Below are 14,255 nucleotides of genomic sequence, written 5' to 3' on the forward strand. Positions count from 1 at the left end.
CATTGTTGCACTCATTGTTGTAACTCTGATTATTTTCATTATCGCATACCATATTTTGTTGGGTTTACACATTATAGAGGAGAGAGACTCTACAAAAGCTGAAGACATTTGAGGATAGCCAAGAACCCATCCCATAGAGGGGGACTGGTAACATTTATTTGTTCCCTTCACAGGTGTTGTTATCACCCCAAGAAACTCTCCTAGGTTGTATATCAGAGATGCTCAGGAACATTACAAACTCGGTGATCTGTTCATCCGGGGCTCTGATTGATGAATGCTTGGTTCTGCTCCATCTGGGTTTAAAATGGTGGATGAATGAAAGAAATGCTGCATATTCAAACTAGATAACCACTTCTACTATGCTTAACCCCAGACATGGGTGAACACCCCCAGACTACAAGGCTTTAGACCACCAATTACTCACAGTTTAAGGAAAATGTGATGATGGAGAATACTGATCACACCAGCAGATGCACAGGACCCTGTGATGGCCAGCTGCAACCAGTTAAAAGGTCTGTAAATCTATTTCCTAATGCACAGACAGGATGACAGCTCTCTGGCATTAAAACAACAGAAACCTGCATACACATTCAATAATACCAACTAGATTCTAACACAGAGGTGGGATGACAGCCCCTCTAATGCTAAACATCAAGAGAAAATGAAAAATGCATAACAGGCACAGCCTGGAACAAAGAAGAAGTGGAAAGTGAGCAATTGACAGCAAGAGAATCTTTCATTAGCTGAAAATGAAGACCAGAAGTTGCAGGTATCACAGTAGTCACAGTCTCCAGAAGTTCAACTTTACATCAAAATAACATTCATCAACCTTCATTACATCTTGTTTGTGGGTATATATGGAGTTTGTTTACACAATTGCTTTTCTATGCTATGCGTGGAGGGGTCATAACTGGCCACCAACCACATTTAAAGTTAGATATGGGTCTCTGCTGCAAACTGTGCATTTTAATGAACAAAATCGACCTTTCTGGTACTCTATTGTACTTCACGAACTGGTGGAATGCCGTGTTTATCTGTCCAAGGTTGTCCTTCTCTTCCTTTGGGTGTACTATCTCTTGAAAGCAGTGGTTGAAGTATTAAGTGCAGAGTGCTGGTGAACGATCACCTTCATCCCTTGGAAGTGTGGGATAGGCCAAGAACACAGAAACCGCATGCCAAATGGACGAGGGCCTGGGAACGAATGCTATCCGTTGGATGAAGTGGATGGACGACTGAGATCTCATGGAGGGAGGCAATGGGAAGACGTGGGGCGGAGTGAATATGAACCGTCGAATCTCGCAAATAGACGACGGGTATCAACTTGCAGGGGATATCAGGAGATATGCGGATGGAAGAGTGTGGGCCGTCGGATCATATAATCGAACAGTGGAGGACAGCTTACGAACGCTAACGGAAGGTATATGCGCGAGGAGACTGCAGGCCGTTAAATCTCAGGCAGGGAGATCCAACAGTCATCGGGCGATGGAGTAGAACAAGGGTTAGCGAGCGGGAGGTCGTACGGGATGGTGGTTAGCGGTTTCCTTGCACCACTTATGAAGTTTTGGTAGTATTTGTACGCAGACATGTGATTTAGTTAGATTGCGACACGTGGCTTGAGGGTCCAGCGGGAAACGGCTTTCCCCGCGGACTATCGAACGCGCGGCTTTCGGCGGCAGGAGCATGTATAACGTTGGATCTTTGCGGCATGATCGGACGGCCAAGGTATAAACACGTGCTCTTTTAAAACTGATGTGAAGGGGACAGAGCGCGGCTATATGAATATGGTCGTGTGGGTTATGTAACGTTTAAACTTAAAGAACCCGGGTGCTAAGGAAAACAAATTTTACACGAAATTTAGGTGTAAAATAAGGGTAATGGGATTTAGACGGGTTATCGGGGTTTTATAGTGTTTAAACAAAAAACGCCCGGGAGCCGGGAAAAAAGGGTTTATGCGGGGTTTTGGGAGAAAAATAGGGATAAATGGGTTTAAAGGAGAAGAAGGAGGATTAAGGGGAAAGAGGAAACGGAGGTGCTGGGAGTTATGAGAACATGAGCAAGGTGAAGGGGAAAGAGGCGGGCTGGCCACTGCAACTCCTATTTTATCATAGAAAACCCGATAAAGCATGTATTTTGGCCTTTAAATATCAAGATCAATAGCAGAGCTAACACTGGCTCCTTCTGGGGATGAGATCCTCCCTGTGAGGTCTCAAGAACCTGCAGATCAATGCCTTCCTGATGAAAACAAATTAAAAAAAATTCCTAGTGTTCCATTGGGCATGGAGTCTACTTTGCCTATACAAAACTAATAAAAACAAATATTTACAACTTTTAAGTCCAAGGACCTTAAACAACATAAACTTTCAAAAACCGCCCATTAACTGGGCCATCAAAAACTGCTTCTCCTCCCATACTTTTCAGTATGAAGGTGTTGTTCCCTTGAATCTGTGAAATGATGAAAGGCCCTGTCTAGAAAGCATCAAATTTCCCATGATTTCCTTTCTTTTATTTTAATGCATCCCACTTCAAAACCAAGTCACCAACCTGAAAATTATCTATTTTTGCCTTATTGTCAAAGGCTTCCTTGATCTTTATCTGATGTGCTTCAGCCTTTTCAACCAGTTTTTCTCTGATCTGATGTACTTCTGTTAAATTAGTGATCATCTTTGCCATGTCTTCTTCCTCATCCTGTTCTGTTTGAAGGAATTTTGCCACAGGGAGATTTAATTGGATTGGGAATACAGCCTCAGTGCCGTATACCAACTTGAAAGGAGAATTCCCTATGGATTTCTTAATGGTCACTCTGTCAGCCCACAGTGCATACTTGAGCTTTGAATCCCAATTCTTTTTATTATCCTCTAACAGCTTCTTAATTATCCTTATCAGGTTTTTATTAGAGGATTCTTCCAGACCATTTCCTTGAGGATAATATGAGGTGGAATGAACAAGTTTAATACCCATTGAATCAAACATATCCACCAATTCTTTTGCCTTGAAGGATGTTGCATTGTCTGTAACTAATTTATGTGGACAACCAAATCTGGTAAAGATATTTTCTGTCAAAAATTTCATGACCACACTATGATCAGCCTTTCTGGTAGGGATTGCTTCAATCCACTTAGTGAAATAATTAGTGGCTCCTAATATCCATCTGTGCTGGCCACTGGAATGTGGATTGATTTCTCCAATAAAATCCAAGCCCCACTGCTGAAAAGGTCCTTTTGCATGTATTGGTTTTAGGGGCAGGGACTTCAACTGTTTTTTTCCTTCAAATCTTTGGCACCTGTCACAAGCTTTAACAAATGAAAATATATCAGAAAATAAAGTGGGACAATAGTACCCAGCTCTGAGAATCTTATGGGCAGTGGTTTTCCAATAATGTGTCCTCCGCACATGCTGGAATGAAATTGCTGCATGACTTCAATTGACTGTTCTTTATCCAGACACCTCAAAAGCACTCCAGAAGGATCCCTCCAGTAGAGCAAATTTTGATTAATGCAATATTTAGTTGCCCTAAGATTTATAGTCCTGGCTTGACTTTGAGTAAGTTTTGAAGGGATTTCTAGCTTCAACAAGAAATTAATTATTGCAGAATACCAATCACAAGAAGCTATATTTTTTGCCACTGACTACTCTCTGTCTGGTTCAGCTGCTTCCTCTTCTTTATCTGTCTGACAAATTTCTGCAATTGTGCACAGGGAATCAATATCCAAAGATCTACAATTTTCTTCAGCGAACAACCTGGCAAGGCCCTGACCTTTGACAAGTTTGGTGGGCTTTAATTCTATATTAAATTCTATCATCTTTGCAATCCATTTGGCCCTTCTTCCATCAGCATCATCTTGTGTTAAGACATCTTTTATTGCAGCAGAGGATACATATGCAATTATTTTTGAATGAAAGATATAAACTCTAAAAGCTTTCAAGGATTTAATAAGAGCATATGCATGTTTCTCAATAATATCATACCTCAGTTCAGCATCCCTCAAGTTCTTGCTGAAAAATGCCACTGGATGCTCTGAACCTTCTTCATCTGCTTGCAATAAAACTGTTGCAATGGTATCTTCAGAGGCAAATGAAAATATATGGAACTCCTTGCTGTAATCTGGACTTATTAAAGTGGGAGCCTCCATAATATCTTTTTTAATAGAATCAAATGATTTTCTTGCTATATCAGTCCATTTGATTTCTGCCCCTTTTTTCAACATGGAGGTAATATGCTTCACATATTCAGCAAAGTTCGGGATAAACCTCCTTACAAAATTAATCTTGCCCAGAAAGGATTAAATATCCTTCTTTGACCTTGGGACAAACAAGGCCTGTATTGCTCTGACTCTTTTTGGGTCAATTTGAACACCTGCAGTAGAAACAACATGTCCTAACAGCTTGCCTTCTTCTGAAGCAAATTGTGATTTTTTGGGATTGACTGAAATTCCAAACCTCCTGCACTTCAAAAACACTTTTTTCAAATGCTGCAAATGTCTTTGATGGCTGCTGGAGTATACTGTTATGTCATCAAGGTAGATAAGGACAAATTTGTCCTTCTCTCCTACAAATGCTATATCCATAGCTCTCTGAAAGGTTGCTCCAGCATTCATCAATCCAAAAGGCATCTTGGCATACATAAAAGTGCCCCAAGGAGTCATAAATGCAGTCTTCTCTTGATCATCTGGGTGCACAGCAATCTGATTAAAGCCTGAAAAATCGTCCAAGAAAGACATTACTTTGGCTCCTGATACTTTTTGCAGTAAATGCTCCATCTTCGGCAGGGGATAATAGTCTTTATTAAAGCATTTGTTTAAGTTTCTGAAATCAACACACAGTTTGATTTCTCCACTTTTCTTCCTCACTACCACCAAATTCGCTACCCATTTAAAATATCTAAGAGGAACTATAATCTTGGCGGCCAATAACTTCTTAATTTCTTTTTCAATTAGAGGAAGAAGCATAGGATTTATTGGTCTCAGGTTCTGTTTAAAAGGAATGGTTTCTTTCTCCAGAGGGATTTTATGCTGGATTATGTTCTTATCATACGTTTTCAGATCACTATACCCCCAGGCAAACACATCAGCAAATTGCTTCAATAAATTGCAGTATTCAGCACTTTGATCAGCAGACAAATGAATGGACAGATTTATGTATCTAGGTTGACCTGAACTTCCTATATCATGCTTACAGACTGAATATTGGTCTTCTTTTTGGGCAGCCTTGTAGGGCACATAATTTTGGTCAAACAGTCTTTCAAGAGGAATTAGACCCTTTGGAATATGATTACTAGGAAGCAGGACAATGGTGTTTTTACCAATTTTATTTCTAAGCTGGGATTTGGGGCTTTCTAATAAGGCTTGATTCTCTTGGTCAATTTGCATTTCGGAAAACTCATCAATGACTTGCAGAAACCTATTTAACTCATCACCATCATTAAAAACTTTCCAATGCTGGACATTATCAGGCAAGGATGGTCTGTATTTCATTTGGACTTCATAAACTAGTCTCGGAGGCATGGGATGAATAAATAGACTAGCAGACACAGCAAGGGAATCAGCAAGCTGATTTTGGGCTTTATGGATATATAAAATACATAAATAATCAAAAGAATCTTTGATTCTCCATACCTCATCTCTGTATGCTTTCAGCCTTGGGTGCTTTGCCTGAAATGTTTTATTTACTTGTTGAATAATCAGATCAGCATCTCCAAACACCTTTATGTTCCTGATTCCTCTGTCTTTTGCTGCATTAAGGCCCAATAGCAGAGCTTCATATTCTGCTATGTTGTTTGTGACTTGAAAAGCCAGCTTAAAAGACAGTTGTGTGCTTTCTTTCTCTGGAGATACTAGCACCACCCCTGCTCTTGCAGTCTCCCTGGAACATGTTCCATCAAAGAACATCTCCCAAACCTGACTTCCTTGCTCTTCCTCGGCCTGAAATGGTTTCCTGAGCTGCATTGAGGCCTTCCGAGATTCTTCTATTTGGAGAATACATGCTCCAAAATCAATGTGCACTGCATATATGGGATGATTGATAGGATTCTTCTCATCATTGATGATGTATGCTAATTTTTCTTCTCTATACAACCTCCTGCTTTCTCCTCCAAACAATAGGATAGTGGCATAAGATAGATCATTCTGTAATGTCCCACCTAGTCTCTTAACCCATCCTCTAGACAGCAGCATGCCAAACTTAGGAGGGACATCTGCTACCACAATATCCATCATCATACTCTTCATGGGTAGCTGAGTTAGGGTAATGGCCAGGTCTTTGATTAATCCTAGGTATTTCACCTTCCTTGAATCAAAAGAGAATAAATCATGATAGGGTCTAGTGATGTCAAGGCCTAACTCTTCCATGACAACTTTAGGCATTAAATTGTGGCTAGCCCCTGTGTCTAGAAAGCAATTGTGGAGGATTTTGTCATGAATGGTCAATGAAACATAAAAAGATGGAGAATTATTATCAACAAGTTCAATCATAGGGCTGAGCACAATGGCAGGTTTTTCATCTTGCAAATTGACAGAGTCAGTGGAGGTTTGTGTAATTTCTAGCTCAAGGGCTTCAAGGATAGGCTTTCTAAATACTTCACTCTTTACCAACTCTACCAAAGGCACAAAAATTTTTATCTTCTGGACTTCTGACTCTACACTGAAAGAAGAGGGTAACTTATCAGAACCTCTTACCTCTTGAACTGGAGCTTTGAGGATGGCTGGATCAGCTGCTGGTCCTCTCTGTCTGATATTCTGTGACTCTGTTTGGACAGTAGCTCTTTGGGCAGTATTTTCTTTGACATTCTTTGCATTTGACCTCAGGTCATATCTTTGTTGTTCACCATTTTGTAGGACAGCTTCTCTATCCCATTCTTGACTGTCTTGCTCCTGCAGCAATGATTCTTCATATTCGGCCAATGTCAAAAAGGCAGTGTTGCCTTTATCTTCCATGCAGTGAATTTCATCCTCATCTTCAAATTGTTCCTCCTCCATGACTACATTTTGGAAAGGAGCTTTAACTTTTTGTTCTTATTTTGATTCTTCACCCCTCTGAATAATTTGTAACTGTTCATTTGCTCTTCTTAATGGATTGGGATTTCTTGGAGCAAATGTGTTTTGTTGCCTTGTTTTTCCTGAATTTTTCTCAACCTTTAGCTTAGAAATTTCAACAACCAATGACTCTATCATCTTAGTCATTTTATCTAATTTAGGCTCTGAAGATGAACTAGAGGAGGTAGAAGCCTGACCTCTCTGCCTCCTTCTGTCAGCTTGATTTTTAAGCTTTTTTGCAACCATAATATTGGATTCCACTTCTAGTGCTGCATCTTACATATCAGCTAGAGTGGCACATCTTCTTTCTCTCAATAACAGGCAGAAATTAGAGTCAAAAGCATTAGCATAAGTGAGTTTGGCAGAGGTGGGAGTAGGCTTTACCTCAGTTGGTATCTTACTATACATACGGTTGAATCTTTTATTAAAATCAAGCAATGATTCCCCATTTTCCCTCTTCAAATTACCAAACTCTGTATGGTAATACAGCAAGTCCTTTTTATCTCCCCAGTGCTTCAAAAATGCATCATCTAAGGCTTCAATATCTGTTATAGATCTCTGAGGTAATTCTCTGAACCACTTCCTAGCCTCTCCATCAAGGCTCTAGACAAAGACTCTCATCCACACATCATTTTCACTTATATCTAAGTTATTAGCGTAACTGTAAAAGGCCTCAAGGTGTTCTTCAGCTGTTATTCCCTCTATGCCAGTGAACTTGGGCATATATTTCTGATACTCTCCCATAGGCATAGGATTTAAAGGAACAGGTAGGACTAAAGGTCCATATCTAGCAACAAAAATTCTTTCTATCTTAGTGGGTGCCTGCTGGCCTGTCATAATTGGGATATGTGGAAGAATACTAGCAGATTGAATGGTAGGAAGTAATGTGATGGATGGCAGAGACAAAAGGTTGTTATGGATTGTATGGGAAACTTTCTGTGGACTGAGATTCAAAGGGAAACTAGATGGACAAGGGGCTGTATTAATCTCTGAAGGAATTTCCTTATTAACAGTACTGGGCTCTAAATCTTCAAACTGTATATCTTTAGCAATAACTTTATCTTTCAGAGATGAATGAGATTTCTTAGGCTTACCTGATCCTGATGCCCCTTTTTGTGAAGATTTCTTTGATTTGACTGTCCTCTCAAGGTCAGGCACTGGTTCAAATGGTGATTTCTAAGGATTTCTTCGAGTGTGTCTCACAAACTGAGCCAGAACTTCAATGTGGAGTCGCCAAAGGTTGGTCTTCCCCAATGGAGTCGCCAGATAGATGATTACAACCAGAAATGTGCCCAGACCTTGTCTATCATCAAAATCTGGAATTGTGTCGTTCTCCCAGGGAAGTTGAGCTTCAATTCTCCTCTCCCCAACAACGGCGCCAATTAATGTTATCACCCCAAGAAACTCTCCTAGGTTGTATATCAAAGATGCTCAGGAACATTACAAACTCAACAAAAATGTTGGAAAATGGTGGATGAATGAAAGAAATGCTGCATATTCAAGCCAGATAACCACTTCTACTATGCTTAACCCCAGACATGGGTGAACACCCCCAGACTACAAGGCTTTAGACCACCAATTACTCACAGTTTAAGGAAAATGTGATGATGGAGAATATCGATCACACCAGCAGATGCACAGGACCCTGTGATGGCCAGCTGCAACCAGTTAAAAGTTCTGTAAATCTATTTCCTAATGCACAGACAGGGTGACAGCTCTCTGGCATTAAAACAACAGAAACCTGCATACACATTCAATAATACCAACTAGATTCTAACACAGAGGTGGGATGAAAGCCGCTCTAATGCTAAACATCAAGAGCAAATGAAGAATGCATAAAAGGAACAGCCTGGAACAAAGAAGAAGTGGAAAGTGAGCAATTGACAGCAAGAGAATCTTGCATTAGCTGAAAATTAAGACCAGAAGCTGCAGGTATCACAGTAGTCACAGTCTCCAGAAGTTGAACTTTACATAAAAATAACATTCATCAACCTTCATTGCATCTTGTTTGTGGGTATAAATGGAGTTTGTTTACACAATTGCTCTGCTATGCTATGTGTGGAGGGGTCATAACTGGCCACCAACCACATTTACAATTAGATATGGGTCTCTGCTACAAACTGTGCGTTTTAATGAACAAAATTGGCCTTTTTGGTACTCTTTTGTACTTCGCGAACTAGTGGAATGCCATGTTTATCTGCTCAAGGATGTCCTTCTCGTCTTTCGGGTGTATTGTCTCTTAAAAGCAATGGGTGAAGTATTAAGTGCAGAGTGTTGGTGAATGATCACCTTCATCCCTTGGAAGTGTGGGACAGGCCAAGAACACGAAAACCGCATGCCAAATGGACGAGGTCCTGGGAACGAATGCTAGCCGTTGGATGAAGTGGACGGACGGCTGAGATCTCATGGAGGGAGGCGATGCGAAGACGCAGGGCGGTGTGGATATGAACCGTCGAATCTTCCAAATAGACGGCGGGTATCAACTTGCAGGGGATATCGGGAGATATGCGGATGGAAGAGTGTGGGTTGTCGAATCATATAATCGAACAGTGGAGGACATCTTATGGAGGCTAACGGAATGTATATGCGTGGGGAGACTGCAGGCCGTTGGATCTCAGGCGGGGAGATCCAACGGTCATCGGGCGATGGAGTAGAACAAGGGTTAGTGAGCGGGAGGTCATACGGGATGGTGGTTAGTGGTTTCCTCGCACCGCTTATGGAGTTGTGGTAGTATTCGTACGCAGACACGCGATGCAGTCAGATTGCGACACGTGGCTTGAGGGTCCAGCAGGAAACTGCTTTCCCCGCAGACTATCGGACGTGCGGCTTTCAGCAGCAGGAGCAGCGTATAACGTTGGATCTTTGCGGGATGATCGGACGACCAAGGTATAAACACGTGCTCTTTTAAAACTGATGTGATGGGGATAGAGCGCGGCTATATGAATATGGTCGTGTGGGTTATGTAACGTTTAAACTTAAAGAACCCGGGTGCTAAGGAAAACAACTTTTACACGAAATTCAAGTGTAAAATAAGGGTAATGGGATTTAGACGGGTTATCGGGGTTTTATAGTGTTTAAACAAAAAACGCCCGGGAGCTGGGAAAAAAGGGTTTATGCAGGGTTTTGGGAGAAAAATAGGGATAAATGGGTTTAAAGGAGAATAAGGAGGACTAAGGGGAAAGAGGAAACGGAGGTGCTGGGAGTTATGAGAACATGAGCAGGGTGAAGGGGAAAGAGGCGGGCTGGCCACTGCAACTCCTGTTTTATCATAGAAAACCCTATAAAGCATGCGTTTTGGCCTTTAAATATCAAGATCAATAGCAGAGCTAACACTAGCTCCTTCTGGGGATGAGATCCTCCCTGTGAGGTCTCAAGAACCTGCAGATCAATGCCTACCTGATGAAAACAAATTAAAAAAAATTCCTAGCGTTCCATTGGGCATGGAGTCTACTTTGCCTATACAAAACTAATAAAAAAAAGATATTTACAACTTTTAAGTCCAAGGACCTTAAACAACATGAACTTTCAAAAACCGCCCATTAACTAGGCCATCAAAAACTGCTTCTCCTCCCATACTTTTCAGTATGAAGGTGTTGTTCCCTTCAATCTATGAAATGATGCAAGGCCCTGTCTAGAAAGCATCAAATTTCCCATGATTGCCTTTCTTTTCTATTAATGCATCCCACTTCAAAACCAAGTAACCAACCTGAAAATTATCTATTTTTGCCATATTGTCAAAGGCTTCCTTGATCTTTCTCTGATGTGTTGCAGCCTTTTCAACCAGTTGTTCTCTGACCTGATGTACTTCTGCTAAATCAGTGATCATCTTTGCCATGTATTCTTCCTCATCCTGTTCTGTTTGAAGGAATTTTGCCACAGGGAGAGTTAATTGGATTGGGAATACAGCCTCAGTGTCGTATACCAACTTGAAAGGAGAATTCCCTATGGATTTCTTAATGGTCACTCTGTCAGCCCACAGTGCATACTTGAGCTTTGAATCCCAATTCTTTTTATTATCCTCTAACAGCTTCTTAATTATCCTTATCAGGTTTTTATTAGAGGATTCTTCCAGACCATTTCCTTGAGGATAATATGAGGTGGAATGAACAAGTTTAATATCCATTGAATCAAACATATCCACCAATTCTTTTGCCCTGAAGGATGTTGCATTGTCTGTAACTAATTTATGTGGACAACCAAATCTGGTAAAGATATTTTCTGTCAAAAATTTCATGACCACACTATGATCAGCCTTTCTGGTAGGGATTGCTTCAATCCACTTAGTGAAATAATCAGTGGCTCCTAATATCCATCTATGCTGGCCACTGGAATGTGGATTGATTTCTCCAATAAAATCCAATCCCCACTGCTGAAAAGGTCCTTTTGCATGTATTGGTTTTAGGGGCAGCGACTTCAACTGTTGTTTTCCTTCAAATCTTTGGCACCTGTCACAAGATTTAACAAATGAAAATATATCAGAAAATAAAGTGGGCCAATAGTACCCAGCTCTGAGAATCTTATGGGCAGTGGTTTTCCAATAATGTGTCCTCTGCACATGCTAGAATGAAATTGTTGCATGACTTCTATTGATTGTTCTTTATCCAGACACCTCAAAAGCACTCCAGAAGGATCCCTCGAGTAGAGCAGATTTTGATTAATGCAATATTTAGTTGCCCTAAGATTTATAGTCCTGGCTTGACTTTGAGTAAGTTCTGAAGGGATTTCTAGCTTCAACATGAAATTAATTATCGCAGAATACCACTCACAAGAAGCTATATTTTTTGCCACTGACTACTCTCTGTCTGGTTCAGTTGCTTCCTCTTCTTTATATGTCTGACCAATTTCTACAATTGTACACAGGGAATCAATATCCAAAGATCTGCAATTTTCTTCAGCGAACAACCTGGCAAGGCCCTGACCTCTGACAAGTTTGGTGGGCTTTAATTCTATATTAAATTCTATCATCTTTGCAATCCATTTGGACCTTCTTTCATCAGCTTGTGTTAATACATATTTTATTGCAGCAGAGGATACATATGCAATTATTTTTGAATGCAAGATATAAACTCTAAAAGATTTCAAGGATTTAATAAGAGCATATGCATGTTTCTCAATAATATCATACCTCAGTTCAGCATCCCTCAAGTTCTTGCGGAAAAATGCCACTGGATGCTCTAAACCTTCTTCATCTGCTTGCAATAAAACTGTTGCAATGGTATCTTCAGAGGCAAATGAAAATATATGGAACTCCTTGCTGTAATCTGGACTTATTAAAGTGGGAGCCTCCATAATATCTTTTTTAATAGAATCAAATGATTTTCTTGCTATATCAATCCATTTGATTTCTGCCCCTTTTTCAACATGGAGGTAATATGCTTCACATATTCAGCAAAGTTCGGGATAAACCTCCTTACAAAATTAATCTTGCCCAGAAAGGATTAAATATCCTTCTTTGACCTTGGGACAGACAAGGCCTGTATTGCTTTGACTCTTTTTGGGTCAATTTGAACACCTGTAGTAGAAACAACATGTCCTAACAGCTTGCCTTCTTCTAAAGCAAATTTTGATTTTTTGGGATTGACTGAAATTCCAAACCTCCTGCACTTCAGAAACACTTTTTTCAAATGCTGCAAATGACTTTGATGGCTACTGGAGTATATTATTATGTCATCAAGGTAAATAAGGACAAATTTGTCCTTCTCTCCTACAAATGCTATATCCATAGCTCTCTGAAAGGTTGCTCCAACATTCATCAATCCAAAAGGCATCTTGGCATACATAAAAGTGCCCCAAGGAGTCGTAAATCAGTCTTCTCTTGATCATCTGGGTGCACAGCAATCTGATTAAAGCCTGAAAAACCGTCCAAAAAAGAAATTACTTTGGCTCCTGATACTTTTTGCAGCAAATGCTCCATCTTCGGTAGGGGATAATAGTCTTCCTTAAAGCATTTGTTTAAGTTTCTAAAATCAACACACAGTTTGATTTCTCCACTTTTCTTCCTCACTACCACTAAATTCACTACCCATTTAGAATATCTAAGAGGAACTATAATCTTGGCGGCCAATAACTTCTTAATTTCTTTTTCAATTAGAGGAAGAAGCATAGGATTTATTGGTCTCAGCTTCTGTTTAAAAGGAATGGTTTCTTTCTCGAGAGGGATTTTATGCTGGATTATGTTCTTATCATATGTTTTCAGATCACTATACCCCCAAGCAAACACATCAGCAAATTGCCTCAATAAATTGCAGTATTCGGCACTTTGATCAGCAGACAGATGAATGGACAGATTTATGTATCTAGGTTGACCTGGACTTCCTATATCATGCTTACAAACTGCATATTGGTCTTCTTTATGGGCAGCCTTGTAGGGCACATCATTTTGGTCAAACACTCTTTCAAGAGGAATTAGACCCTTTGGAATATGATTACTAGGAAGCTGGACAATGGTGTTTTTACCAATTTTATTTCTAAGCTGGGATTTGGGGCTTTCTAACAAGGCTTGATTCTCTTGGTCAATTTGCATTTCGAAAAACTCATCAATGACTTGCAGAAACCTATTTAACTCATCACCATCATTAAAAAATTTCCAATGCTGGACATTATCAGGCAAGGATGGTTTGTATTTCATTTGGACTTCATAAACTAGTCTTGGAGGCATGGGAGGAATAAATAGACTAGCACACACAGCAAGGGAATCAGCAAGCTTATTTTGGGCTCTATGAATATATGAAATACATAAATAATCAAAAGAATCTCTGATTCTCCATACCTCATCTCTGTATGCTTTCAGCCTTGGGTGCTTTGCCTGAAATGTTTTATTTACTTGCTGAATAATCAGATCAGCATCTCCAAACACCTTTATGTTCCTGATTCCTCTGTATTTTGCTGCATTAAGGCCCAATAGCATAGCTTCACATTCTGCTATGTTGTTTGTGACTTGAAAATCCAACTTAAAAGACAGTTGTGTGCTTTCTTTCTCTGGAGATACCAGCACCACCCCTGCTCTTGCAGTCTCCCTGGAACATGCTCCATCAAAGAACATCTCCCAAACCTGACTTCCTTGCTCTTCCTCGGCCTGAACTGGTTTCCTGAGCTGCATTGAGGCCTTCTGAGATTCTTCTATTTGGAGAATACATGCTCCAAAATCAGTGTGCACTGCATATATGGGATGATTGGTAGGATTCTTCTCATCATTGATGATGTATGCTAATTTTTCTTCTCTATACA

Source organism: Pinus tabuliformis, chromosome 5_1 (genome assembly GCF_031772625.1).
Source record: "Pinus tabuliformis cultivar Carrire ecotype Pingquan chromosome 5_1, CPIR1, whole genome shotgun sequence".
NCBI classification, from domain to species: Eukaryota; Viridiplantae; Streptophyta; class Pinopsida; order Pinales; family Pinaceae; genus Pinus; species Pinus tabuliformis.